This window comes from Hakea prostrata, chromosome 5 (genome assembly GCF_041222555.1).
Source record: "Hakea prostrata isolate BN-2017 chromosome 5, UWA_Hpros_2, whole genome shotgun sequence".
NCBI lineage: Eukaryota > Viridiplantae > Streptophyta > Magnoliopsida > Proteales > Proteaceae > Hakea > Hakea prostrata.
In genome coordinates, this window is record NC_142604.1 from 19,934,137 (window position 1) to 19,945,827 (window position 11,691).

An 11,691-nucleotide genomic window follows, 5' to 3' on the forward strand; every position below is an offset into this window, starting at 1 on the left:
ACTTGCTAATACAATCTAATCTTGTCTGCCTTCTTTTTTGTCCCAAAATTTTCATCTTGAATCCTCCTCCTCACAATGTCGGGGACATTTGACAAAACATTGGGTATGACATTTACCATAATGATAGTTTACTTAAACAATGGGGAAGGGAGATTTGAAATCAAATCACTTGGTGTGACAAGGGGAAGCGTTCTTAGTATTGTATGGTAATGTTCTAATGGCCAAATCGGCAACATGGCAGAAATTTGTTCTTCAATATCCCTCGAAAACTATTAGCTTTTCTTTTCTTTTATCCACCGTCATACGTTAAGAATCTAGGAAATGCAACTAAGGTGTTGGGCGCCCACGTTTACCTACACCAATACATTTCCAAACGCGAATTTACCACCATCCCCATCTGTTACCTGAAAATGGAAAATGAGTGCTGTCCAGTTTTATTCTCTATAATAATATAAAGACAGGCGAATTTTAAGCGGAAGGAGGAATGAGTTTGTAATAAGGGGCAATGTTAATATTTATTTGGTAGAGTCACACAAACTAGGAGGTAGACAACCAGCTCAACTGCCTTACAATTATATGTTAGAACATTGATAACGAGAGACTATCAAACTTCTCTAGCACTATTGTGAAATTGCAAGATCTAGACTTGTTTATTCATCATCTTTGCCTCTAAGCACTTTCACTTCACCTCACCCTGAAAACATAACAAAATCTCAATGTTAGTCATAAAAGAATCACTTAACCATTATGAAATTCTCATATCTAAGAGTTTGAGATTCACGGTAGGAATAGAAGGGATTTTGAAAATTCACGGGGTTTCCTAGATGATGAAAATATACTTGGAGCAGTCAATGGAAGGGCTAATCTTGTAGGGAAGGTGGACACAACATTTTCTGGGAACTGCTACAGCATTGCCTCCCTTGATTTCGAGAGAGGCTCTATAGGCATTCTTGAGACAACGACAAGCCGCACGACGGTCAAGAGTGGTTCTTGCGGCAGAGTTGAGTGCCCTCACGGAACCGCAACAAGACCAAGACACCTTTCCTCCGTTGCGCAGAAAGGTGAGGCAAGAAGCCAATCGAGAGACCACTTACCCACATGTCAGGGCTGCAGCATGTGGTGCTGCCACAACCATGCATACCGGAACAAGGCACACAACCTTCAAGACACTAGAATTGGCAATAGTTACATGTAATTGCAACCTCCTTGATGCTTACTTGTCTCGTTCTTTCTCCTCGTGTTTCCCTAGATCAATGCAATGGCATACTCCTCTCTAAGTGTTTATTTATAATAGAAGGGCGTATTAGACGTCTTAGGTGGTTCTGGTCTCCTTGTTTGGCTTGGAACATTAATGGTTGTTGAGATTTGAATTCTTTTCGACGTGTTTGTTGTTTTGCTTGCGTGGTTTCTCAAAAATGGAAAGCTTAAATGTTGTTTATAATTAAGATTTTTTGGTTGGTTTTGAATTAGAATTCAAATTTGAATGAACAAACTGGCAGGCTAACGAGACCATTTTGTGATGCACGGGTCTCCTACTCAATCGATTTGAGTTTGGTTTTGTTTTAGTTTTTAGAACCAAGTAGTATTTACATATCTGTAAACTTCAATCATTTAGTGATGAACATCCATGTGGTTCTTGCGCCCACTACATGAAGCATTTATAGACGAGTTTGTGGAAAGACCAATCAACCCCTCGGGCAACCAAAACCCATGCAACTCAATATCTTTATTGCACTCCCATCCGTCTCTGTCTTCGTGCATGAGCCATGCAGGCGGTTGGTATTCTTTCTTATTTTAATATGTATCATATCTTTTGTACAAATCTTGATTATAAATCAAATGTCCATGGGAATGTCGAAGAAGGACAAGAAAGAGTAATATGTACAGGATATTGGTGTACACCATTGAACATTACAAGGAATGCCTGTAAATACAAAAGTAGCTATTGTAAAGAATTAGACTGTAAGATTTGAAGAGTGATCAATCTAGGCCTTGTACTCTATATCAAATTATCAGAACAAATATATCATTCATTTCCCCTTTCTCAATCTTACCGCTTCCGCTCTGAGTAACCATATCAAGTTAGTTGTTGAAAATCCCATAAGCAATTTGAACGGGTCTTTCAAGATCTTTATTTGCAATTATCATAATCAGTTATAGTTTAGACTTATCTTTGATTGGGGGGGGGGGGGAATGGGATCTTTCTCAAAACACCTAAGACTTTTTAATTTCAATGCTCAGGAACCATTCACGCCACAACAGTGAAATCTCTTGTAGCAAGAGCTTCTTTTGTATGTAGGAGTTCCAACTATGCACGCGATGTAAAATGAATCTCTCACCAATTGATAAAGTCTATCTGATTGTGGTTATTTATCAAAATGTTGCCAAGAAGAGAACTTCTTTTGACCTACAACCTTTTCTTCTTCCTATTGTTAATGACATGGAAGTTGATGCGTCCAAAAAGAACCTAGTTCAGAATAGTTTTCCACTTTAGTTGTTTAGCAAGTTGTTGCTTGATACTCGCAAATCAGAAAATGGAATCCAACCAGGTGTATCTTTTTTAATTTTATGTTTTTATTTTTGGAGAGTAAAGTTCTTTTATTTCCTAAAAATTCATAGCCCCTTTCAATGAGTATGTTATAATCTTCCAATATTATTATTTTTTAATAATTAATAATTAGGAGAGTGCTCTCTATAAATTGTTTATTAAATTTATTCTTATTTCGTAATTGTTCAAGATATGCTTAGGTAATGTGTATATCATACACTAAAAAAAAATTCCAAAACTTTTTTAAAGCATACATTCGTTAAAAAAAAAGAAAAAAAGATTGTCTTAGAATTGTTATCAAACAAACTCCAATAATCCCAAAAAAGAAAAATAAATAAATAAATTTAAAAAAAAAAGCACATTTATTTTTTTAACAAATCTTGTCCATAATTTATACAACCAAATTTAGTAGTGTCTTAGAAAAAGTGATGGTCAAGGCCATCGCTAGGCTGGGCTCAGTGAAGTTGCCAGTCAAGCCCTTGAACCGAGACTTGCTAACACAATCTAATCTTGTCTCCCTTCTTGTTTGTCCCAAATTTTTTATCTTGAATCCTCCTCCTCACAATGTCGGGGACATTTGAGAAAACATTGGGTATGAGACAGAAAATTTATTTATTTTTTATTTTTTTTGCTTGTCGGTTTGGCTTGTTTGTGCACGTTATAGCCCACACTTTAAAAATGCTAAAAAGGATGTATAAAATTTACCACAATGATGGTTTACAAATAAACAACGGGGATGGGAGATTTGAAATCAAATCACTTGGTGTGACAAAGGGAAGCGTTCTTAGTATTGTATGGTAATGTTCTAATGGCCAAATCGACAACATGGCACAAATTTGCCCTTCGATATCCCTAGAAAACTATTTGCTTCTCTATTCTTTTATCCACCGTGATACGTTAAGAATCAAGGAAATGCAACTTAGGGGGTGGGAGCCCACGTTTACCTACACCAAGACATTTCCAAACACAAATTTACCACCATGCCCATCTATCACCCGAATATGGAAAATGAGTGCTTTCGAGTTTTAGTCTCTAAGCACTTTCACTTCACCTCACCCTGAAAATGTAACCAAATCTGAATGTTAGTCATAAAAGAATCACTTAACCAATATGAAATTCTTATATCTAAGAGTTTGAGATTCACGGTAGGAATAGAAAGGATTTGAAAATTCATGGGGTTTTCTAGATGATGAAAATATACTTGGAGCAATCAATGGAAGGGCTAATCTTGTAGGGAAGGTGGACACCACATTTTCCAGAAAGTGCGGCAGCATTGCCTCCCTTGATTCCGGTAGTGGCTCTATAGGCATTCTTGAGACAACGACAAGCCACCCGACGGTCAGGAGTGGTTCTTGCGGCGGAGTTGAGTGCCCTCAAGGAATCGCAACAAGCCCAAGACACCTTTCCTCCGTTGCGCAGAAAGGTGAGGCAAGAAGCCAATTGAGACACCACTTGCCCACATGTCAGGGCATCTGCAGCATGTGGTGCTGCCACAAGCATGTAAACAAAAACAAGGCACACAACCTTCAGGACACTAGAATTGGCCATAGTTACACATACTTCCAAGCTCCTAGTGTTTTGCTAGATCAATGCAATGAGATACGCCTTTCTATGTGTTTATTTATAAGAGAAGGGCGTAACAAACTTCTTCTCGTCTCCTTGTTTGGCTTGGAAGATTGATGGTGGTTGAGATTTGTATGCTTTTCGATGTGTTTGTCGTTTTGCTTGCATGGATTCTCTCTAAAATGGAAAGCGTAAATGAATTTTCTAATTAACTTTTTCTGGTTGGTTTTGAAATAGAATTCTAATTTGAATGAACAAACTGGCAGGCTAACGGGACCATTTTGGGAAGCCTGGGTCACCTACTCATTCGATTTGAGTTTGGTTTTGTTTTAGTTTTTAGAACCAACCTGTATTTACATTTCTTAAAACCTCAATAATCTAGTGGTGATCATCCATGTGGTTCTTGCACCCACTTCATGAAGCATAGATTGACGAGTGTGTGGAAAGACCAATCATCCCCTAGTCCAACCCAAAACCCTTGCGACTCAGTATCTTTTGTGCACTCCCATGAGTTTCCATCTTCGTGCAAGATCCATGTGGGCGGTTTGTATTCTTTGTTCTTTTAATATGTATAATTTCTTTGGTACAAATCCTGATTATAAATTATATGTCGATGGGAATGTTGAAGAAGGACAAAAAAGAGTAATATGCATAGGATATTGGTGTAGTACATTGAACATTACATAGAATGTGTGTAAATACAAGAATAGCTATTGTATTGAATTAAGACTGTAAGATTTTAGGAGTGACCAATCTAGGCCTGCGTACTGTCTAGCAAATTTTCAGAACACTCATTCATTTCCCCTTTCTCAATCATACCGCTTCCTCTCTGGGTAAACATATCAAGTTAGCTGTTGAAAATCCCATAATAAATTAGGATGGGGCTTTCAAGATTTTTATTTTCAATTATCTTAATCAATTATAGTTCACACTTAACTTTGATTGGGGGGGGGGGGTGAGAATGGGATCTTTCTCAAAACACCTAGGAGTTGTTCATTTTAATGCTTAGGATCCATTCATGACACAACAGTGAAACCTCCAGTAGCAAGAGCTTATTTTGTACGTTGGGGTCCCTACTATGCACGCGATGTATAATGCATCTCTCACCAATTTAGAATGTCTATCTGATTGTGGTTATTTATAAATATGAGTTGCCAAGAAGAGTACTTTTAACGTGCAACCTTTTCTTCTTCCTATTGTTAATGAGATGGAAGTTGATGCTTCCAAAGGAACCTAGTTCGGAACAGTTTTCCGCTTTAGTTGTTTTGCAAGTTTGTTGCTTGATACTCACAGATAACAAAATGGAATCCAACCAGGTGTATCTTTTTCAATTTTGGAGACTAAAGTTCCTTTTAATTCCTTAAAATTCACAGCCCCTTTGAATGAGTAGGTTATAATCTTTCAATATTGTTTTTTTTTTTAATAATTAACACTTCTTAGGAGAGTGTTCTCTATAAATTGTTTATTAAACTTATTCTTATTTTGTAATTGTTCAAGAAATGCTTAGGGAAAGTGTTTATCATACACTAAAAAAATCCAAAACTTATTTAAAGCATACAAACGTAAAAAATTAAAAATTGTTTCCGCAAAGAAATATTGTAGTGGAATTGTTATCAAAAAGGACCTGTCCATAATTTGTACAACCTAATTTGGTAGTAAAAGGTATTGTGAAGTTCATGGCTAGGCTGGGCTCAGTCAAGCTGCCAGTCAAGCTCTTGAACCGAGACTTGCTAACACAATCTAATCTTGTCTCCCTTCTTGTTTGTCCCAAATTTTTTATCTTGAATCCTCCTCCTCACAATGTCGGGGACATTTGAGAAAACATTGGGTATGAGCCAGAAAATTTATTTATTTTTTATTTTTTTTGCTTGTCGGTTTGGCTTGTTTATGCACGTTATAGCCCACACTTTAAAAATGCTAAAAAGGATGTATAAAATTTACCACAATGATGGGTTACAAATAAACAACGGGGATGGGAGATTTGAAATCAAATCACTTGGTGTGACAAAGGGAAGCGTTCTTAGTATTGTATGGTAATGTTCTAATGGCCAAATCGACAACATGGCACAAATTTGCCCTTCGATATCCCTAGAAAACTATTTGCTTCTCTATTCTTTTATCCACCGTGATACGTTAAGAATCAAGGAAATGCAACTTAGGGGGTGGGAGCCCACGTTTACCTACACCAAGACATTTCCAAACACAAATTTACCACCATGCCCATCTATCACCCGAATATGGAAAATGAGGGCTTTCGAGTTTTAGTCTCTAAGCACTTTCACTTCACCTCACCCTGAAAATGTAACCAAATCTGAATGTTAGTCATAAAAGAATCACTTAACCAATATGAAATTCTTATATCTAAGAGTTTGAGATTCACGGTAGGAATAGAAAGGATTTGAAAATTCATGGGGTTTTCTAGATGATGAAAATATACTTGGAGCAATCAATGGAAGGGCTAATCTTGAAGGGAAGGTGGACACCACATTTTCTGGAAAGGGCGGCAGCATTGCCTCCCTTGATTCCGGTAGTGGCTCTATAGGCATTCTTGAGACAACGACAAGCCACCCGACGGTCCGGAGTGGTTCTTGTGGCGGAGTTGAGTGCCCTCAAGGAATCGCAACAAGCCCAAGACACCTTTCCTCCGTTGCGCAGAAAGGTGAGGCAAGAAGCCAATCGAGAGACCACTTGCCCACATGTCAGGGCATCTGCAGCATGTGGTGCTGCCACAAGCATGTAAACAAAAACAAGGCACACAACCTTCAGGACACTAGAATTGGCCATAGTTACACGTACTTCCAAGCTCCTAGTGTTTTGCTAGATCAATGCAATGAGATACGCCTTTCTATGTGTTTATTTATAAGAGAAGGGCGTAACAGACTTCTTCTGGTCTCCTTGTTTGGCTTGGAAGATTGATGGTGGTTGAGATTTGCATGCTTTTCGATGTGTTTGTCGTTTTGCTTGCGTGGATTCTCTCTAAAATGGAAAGCGTAAATGAATTTTCTAATTAACTTTTTCTGGTTGGTTTTTAATTAGAATTCTAATTTGAATGAACAAACTGGCAGGCTAATGGGACCATTTTGGGAAGCCTGGATCACCTACTCATTCGATTTGAGTTTGGTTTTGTTTTAGTTTTTAGAACCAACCTGTATTTACATTTCTTAAAACTTCAATCAGCTAGTGGTGATCATCCATGTGGTTCTTGCACCCACTACATAAAGCATAGATTGACGAGTGTGTGGAAAGACCAATCAGCCCCTAGTCCAACCCAAAACCCTTGCGACTCAGTATCTTTTGTGCACTCCCATGAGTTTCCATCTTCGTGCAAGATCCATGTGGGCGGTTTGTATTCTTTGTTCTTTTAATATGTATAATTTCTTTGGTACAAATCCTGATTATAAATTATATGTCTATGGGAATGTTGAAGAAGGACAAAAAAGAGTAATATGCATAGGATATTGGTGGAGTACATTGAACATTACATAGAATGTGTGTAAATACAAGAATAGCTATTGTATTGAATTAAGACTGTAAGATTTTAGGAGTGACCAATCTAGGCCGTGTACTGTCTAGCAAATTTTCAGAACACTCATTCATTTCCCCTTTCTCAATCATACCGCTTCCTCTCTGGGTAAACATATCAAGTTAGCCGTTGAAAATCCCATAAGAAATTAGGACGGGGCTTTCAAGATTTTTATTTTCAATTATCTTAATCAATTATAGTTCACACTTAACTTTGATTGGGGGGGGGTGAGAATGGGATCTTTCTCAAAACACCTAGGAGTTGTTCATTTTAATGCTTAGGATCCATTCATGACACAACAGTGAAACCTCCAGTAGCAAGAGCTTGTTTTGTACGTTGGAGTCCCTACTATGCACGCGATGTATAATGCATCTCTCACCAATTTAGAATGTCTATCTGATTGTGGTTATTTATAAATATTAGTTGCCAAGAAGAGTACTTCTTTTAACGTGCAACCTTTTCTTCTTCCTATTGTTAATGAGATGGAAGCTGATGCTTCCAAAGGAACCTAGTTCGGAACAGTTTTCCGCTTTAGTTGTTTTGCAAGTTTGTTGCTTGATACTCACAGATGACAAAATGGAATCCAACCAGGTGTATCTTTTTCAATTTTGGAGACTAAAGTTCCTTTTAATTCCTTAAAATTCACAGCCCCTTTGAATGAGTAGGTTATAATCTTTCAATATTGTTTTTTTTTAATAATTAACACTTCTTAGGAAAGTGCTCTCTATAAATTGTTTATTAAACTTATTCTTATTTTGTAATTGTTCAAGAAATGCTTAGGGAAAGTGTTTATCATACACTAAAAAAAATCCAAAACTTTTTTAAAGCATACAAACGTAAAAAATTAAAAATTGTTTCCGCAAAGAAATATTGTAGTGGAATTGTTATCAAAAAGGATCTGTCCATAATTTGTACAACCTAATTTGGTAGTAAAAGGTATTGTGAAGTTCATGGCTAGGCTGGGCTTAGTGAAGCTTCCAGTCAAGCCCTTGAATCGAGACTTGCTAATACAATCTAATCTTGTCTGCCTGTAAATACAAGAGTAGCTATAGTATTGAATTAGATTGTAGGATTTGAAGAGTGATCAATCTAGGCCATGTACTCTCTATCAAATTATCAGAACAGATATATCATTCATTTTCCCTTTCTCAATCTAACTGTTTCCACTCTGAGTAACCATATCAAGTTTGCCGTTGAAAATCACATAAGCAATTTGAACGGGGCTTTTAAGATCTTTATTTGCAATTATCCTAATCAGTTATATTTTAGACTTATCTTTGATGGGGGGGGAGGGGGATGGGATCTTTCTCAAAACACCTGTTGTGAAACCCGGCCCTAACCTTAATACGGATACTCTTTTGTCTGTAGGTCCAAAGACCCGATGTAGAATTGAAAGTCAACTATGGGCCATATCAGTAGAAGATATAGTGTTCGATTCCAAACCTATGGAGATTGAAGATGATGCCCCATACTTGAAGACAATGTTGGATATAGAAAAGAGACTACACCTTGATGAAGGGAAGATTGGTTGATGACCATAGAGTTTGGTGGGATATGATTTAAAGTTATTTTTCCATGCTAGGTAAGTTATAGAATATGTGTTTAAAGTTTTGTTTGATTCCGAGTAGTGGAAGGCCCTCAAATCCCTGATCTTGGCTTTGCTGTCTGCCTGGGTGGACTGCTTGGGTCGACTGGGCCAGGCTACACAGCCAATTGACCCAGAGATGCTGAACTCAAGCAGAATCTTCTGTTTAGGTTATATTGCTCTATATACCCCATGACTTCGTGATTTTAGTATCCCTAGCCTCCAAAACACTTAGAAAACGAAGGGAACTCATCTCCAAGCCTCCAAAAGTGTAGAAGAAGACCTAATCTTGCAAACTAGCTAGTTCTCTCTCTTGTTCTTCAATCAAAGTTTAGTATTCAATCTTTTGTGTTCTTGATTCATTCTTTCCATGATCACTCTCATCTCTGAACTAAGATTATGATGAAGATGCTGCAACCTTGTAGTCATATCTTTACAATCTCTTTCCATTCTCTTATGCCATGATCATCTTATTCATTCTTAATATGATTTTTATGATTTCTTCTTAAACTATGATCATATTCTTGTTTTGATTTATTCTAGCATTGTAGATGCCTCTCCATGATTATTCATACCTCTGATTTACGGTGTTCTTGTACTAGAATGAGATCTTATCATCTCTAGTTCATCTCTTTCATTCATAGCATGTTTCCAATGAAAACCATGATTTTTACCAAAATAGAAACTATGATTTCAAATTAGTAAGTAATGGTTTTAGTCGTTGTTTGATGTCTAACTTATGCTTTTTAGTCTTAGACTACTGTGTTAGACATTCTCTCCAAGTTTCGTAGCATTCCGGATTGTATAGCATAGGTTTCAGATCAAGATTCTATTTTTGAATTCAGATTTGCTCTTGGGTAGACTGCCTGGGTCGACTGACTCAGTCCACCCAGCCAATCAACCTGCAATGACAGAATTGGATTTATTTGTCCGTTTCGATTCGATTGATGCTCATTCTTTTAGGACTACTTCCTAATGACTTTATGATGTTATTCTAGGGTTTATTTGCTAACTTTGGATTCATCCTCTTGTCCATCCGGAATATATTCGAATCTATTTAAGGTAAGGAAAGTTGTTACCATATTAACATAGATTGCATAGATTTAGTTTCTAATTTGGGAACTACTTAGATTTGCTACTGTTATGTTAGTTTCTATTATGATATGAATGCTGTAAGTACAGTAGGATCTTATTTCCTTATTTTCATTATGCACTTGATCATGTATGAATACTTAGTCATGTATGTTTCTTATTTATTTAATCTTGTCTTATTTTACTCTTTCATATGATGAGATATCTGTCGTGGATGATATGACTGAATTATGATTGTGATTGTTTAGTTATGATTTGGGATTAGGGAATGTCCTTTTGACATTTCTGTCCTTGGACATCATTGGGGATAGTATGGGATATTTCCAATGTTGCCCTTTTACACTTTCCCGGAATAGTGGTTTTCATACCTAGGATTTGTCTAGCAGTGTTTGGCTAGGATATTCCCTATTATATCAGACCCGATTCGGAAGGGTATTGAGACTGAACAACCCGTGGTAGCAATGGGGATTTATGGGCGCTCAAGACCGGTAACCAACCCATGAGGGGACATGAATCACATTGTGGGGGCCATTTATGGGTAGAGTTGCATATGGTTAGACTTGGGCTCATGGGCGTTCAAGAATGGTAACCAACCCGTGAGAGGACATGAGAGCTTCCCGTTTACTATATTTGGATGACCTATAGGGTTGATGAGTCCATATTTGAGAGAGTCGGATACGCTAACTCTAGTGTGAAGGATACCGGGAAGGATCCCGAGAGGGGAGGAATGGACGTATCTGGATTTGAGTTGATGTAACTATGTAGATGACTTGCATTTGGCTAGGCTTTACCCTAACATGCGCCAGTACTTAGACCAAATGGTGATGTGAGAGAGAGGTGACTTAACCCCCAGCCATGGATTGTTCGAGAGGGATGAAGGACCCTTTGCCAATAGAGGATGAGTGAATTGAGAACTACCCAAAGAAGTATAGTGCTATGACTTAAAGCATGTCTGCCTATAGAGACTAGTATACATAGAGTTAGACACATACATGCATTGTCTGTCTCATATCATATCACATTATGCTTTGTTTATGTTATCATGTTATTTATGCTATTATGGAATAACTTGCCTTACTGGGTTTCTTTTGAAACTCACTCCTTTTGTTCAACATCTTTTGTTAGATTATTCTGCAGGCATTGATGACTATGAAGGCCAATATGAAGAAGCGCAAGATGAAGAAGCGTACCATACACAAGGTGTTGGCAACTATGAAGATTACGTTGAGGATTCCTCGAGTGGTCTTACTTGTTACCAAGATTAGCCCTACTGTGTAGTGGGAGCGTCTGAGCGTGATTGATGAAGTCTATGTTTATGATGACGTTCTTTATAAAGTAGAATAGACTCTAGCTTAGTTAGATTATATCTTTCTTTCTTGT

The 11,691-nt window shown here is 37.4% G+C and overlaps 1 pseudogene; it reads right to left on the bottom strand.

Moving 5' to 3' along the window:
• Positions 1 to 3,600: 3,600 nt before the first annotated feature.
• LOC149015641 (non-specific lipid-transfer protein pseudogene) lies at positions 3,601 to 4,096 on the bottom strand (annotated as a pseudogene).
• Between the last annotated feature and the right edge of the window lie 7,595 nt (positions 4,097 to 11,691).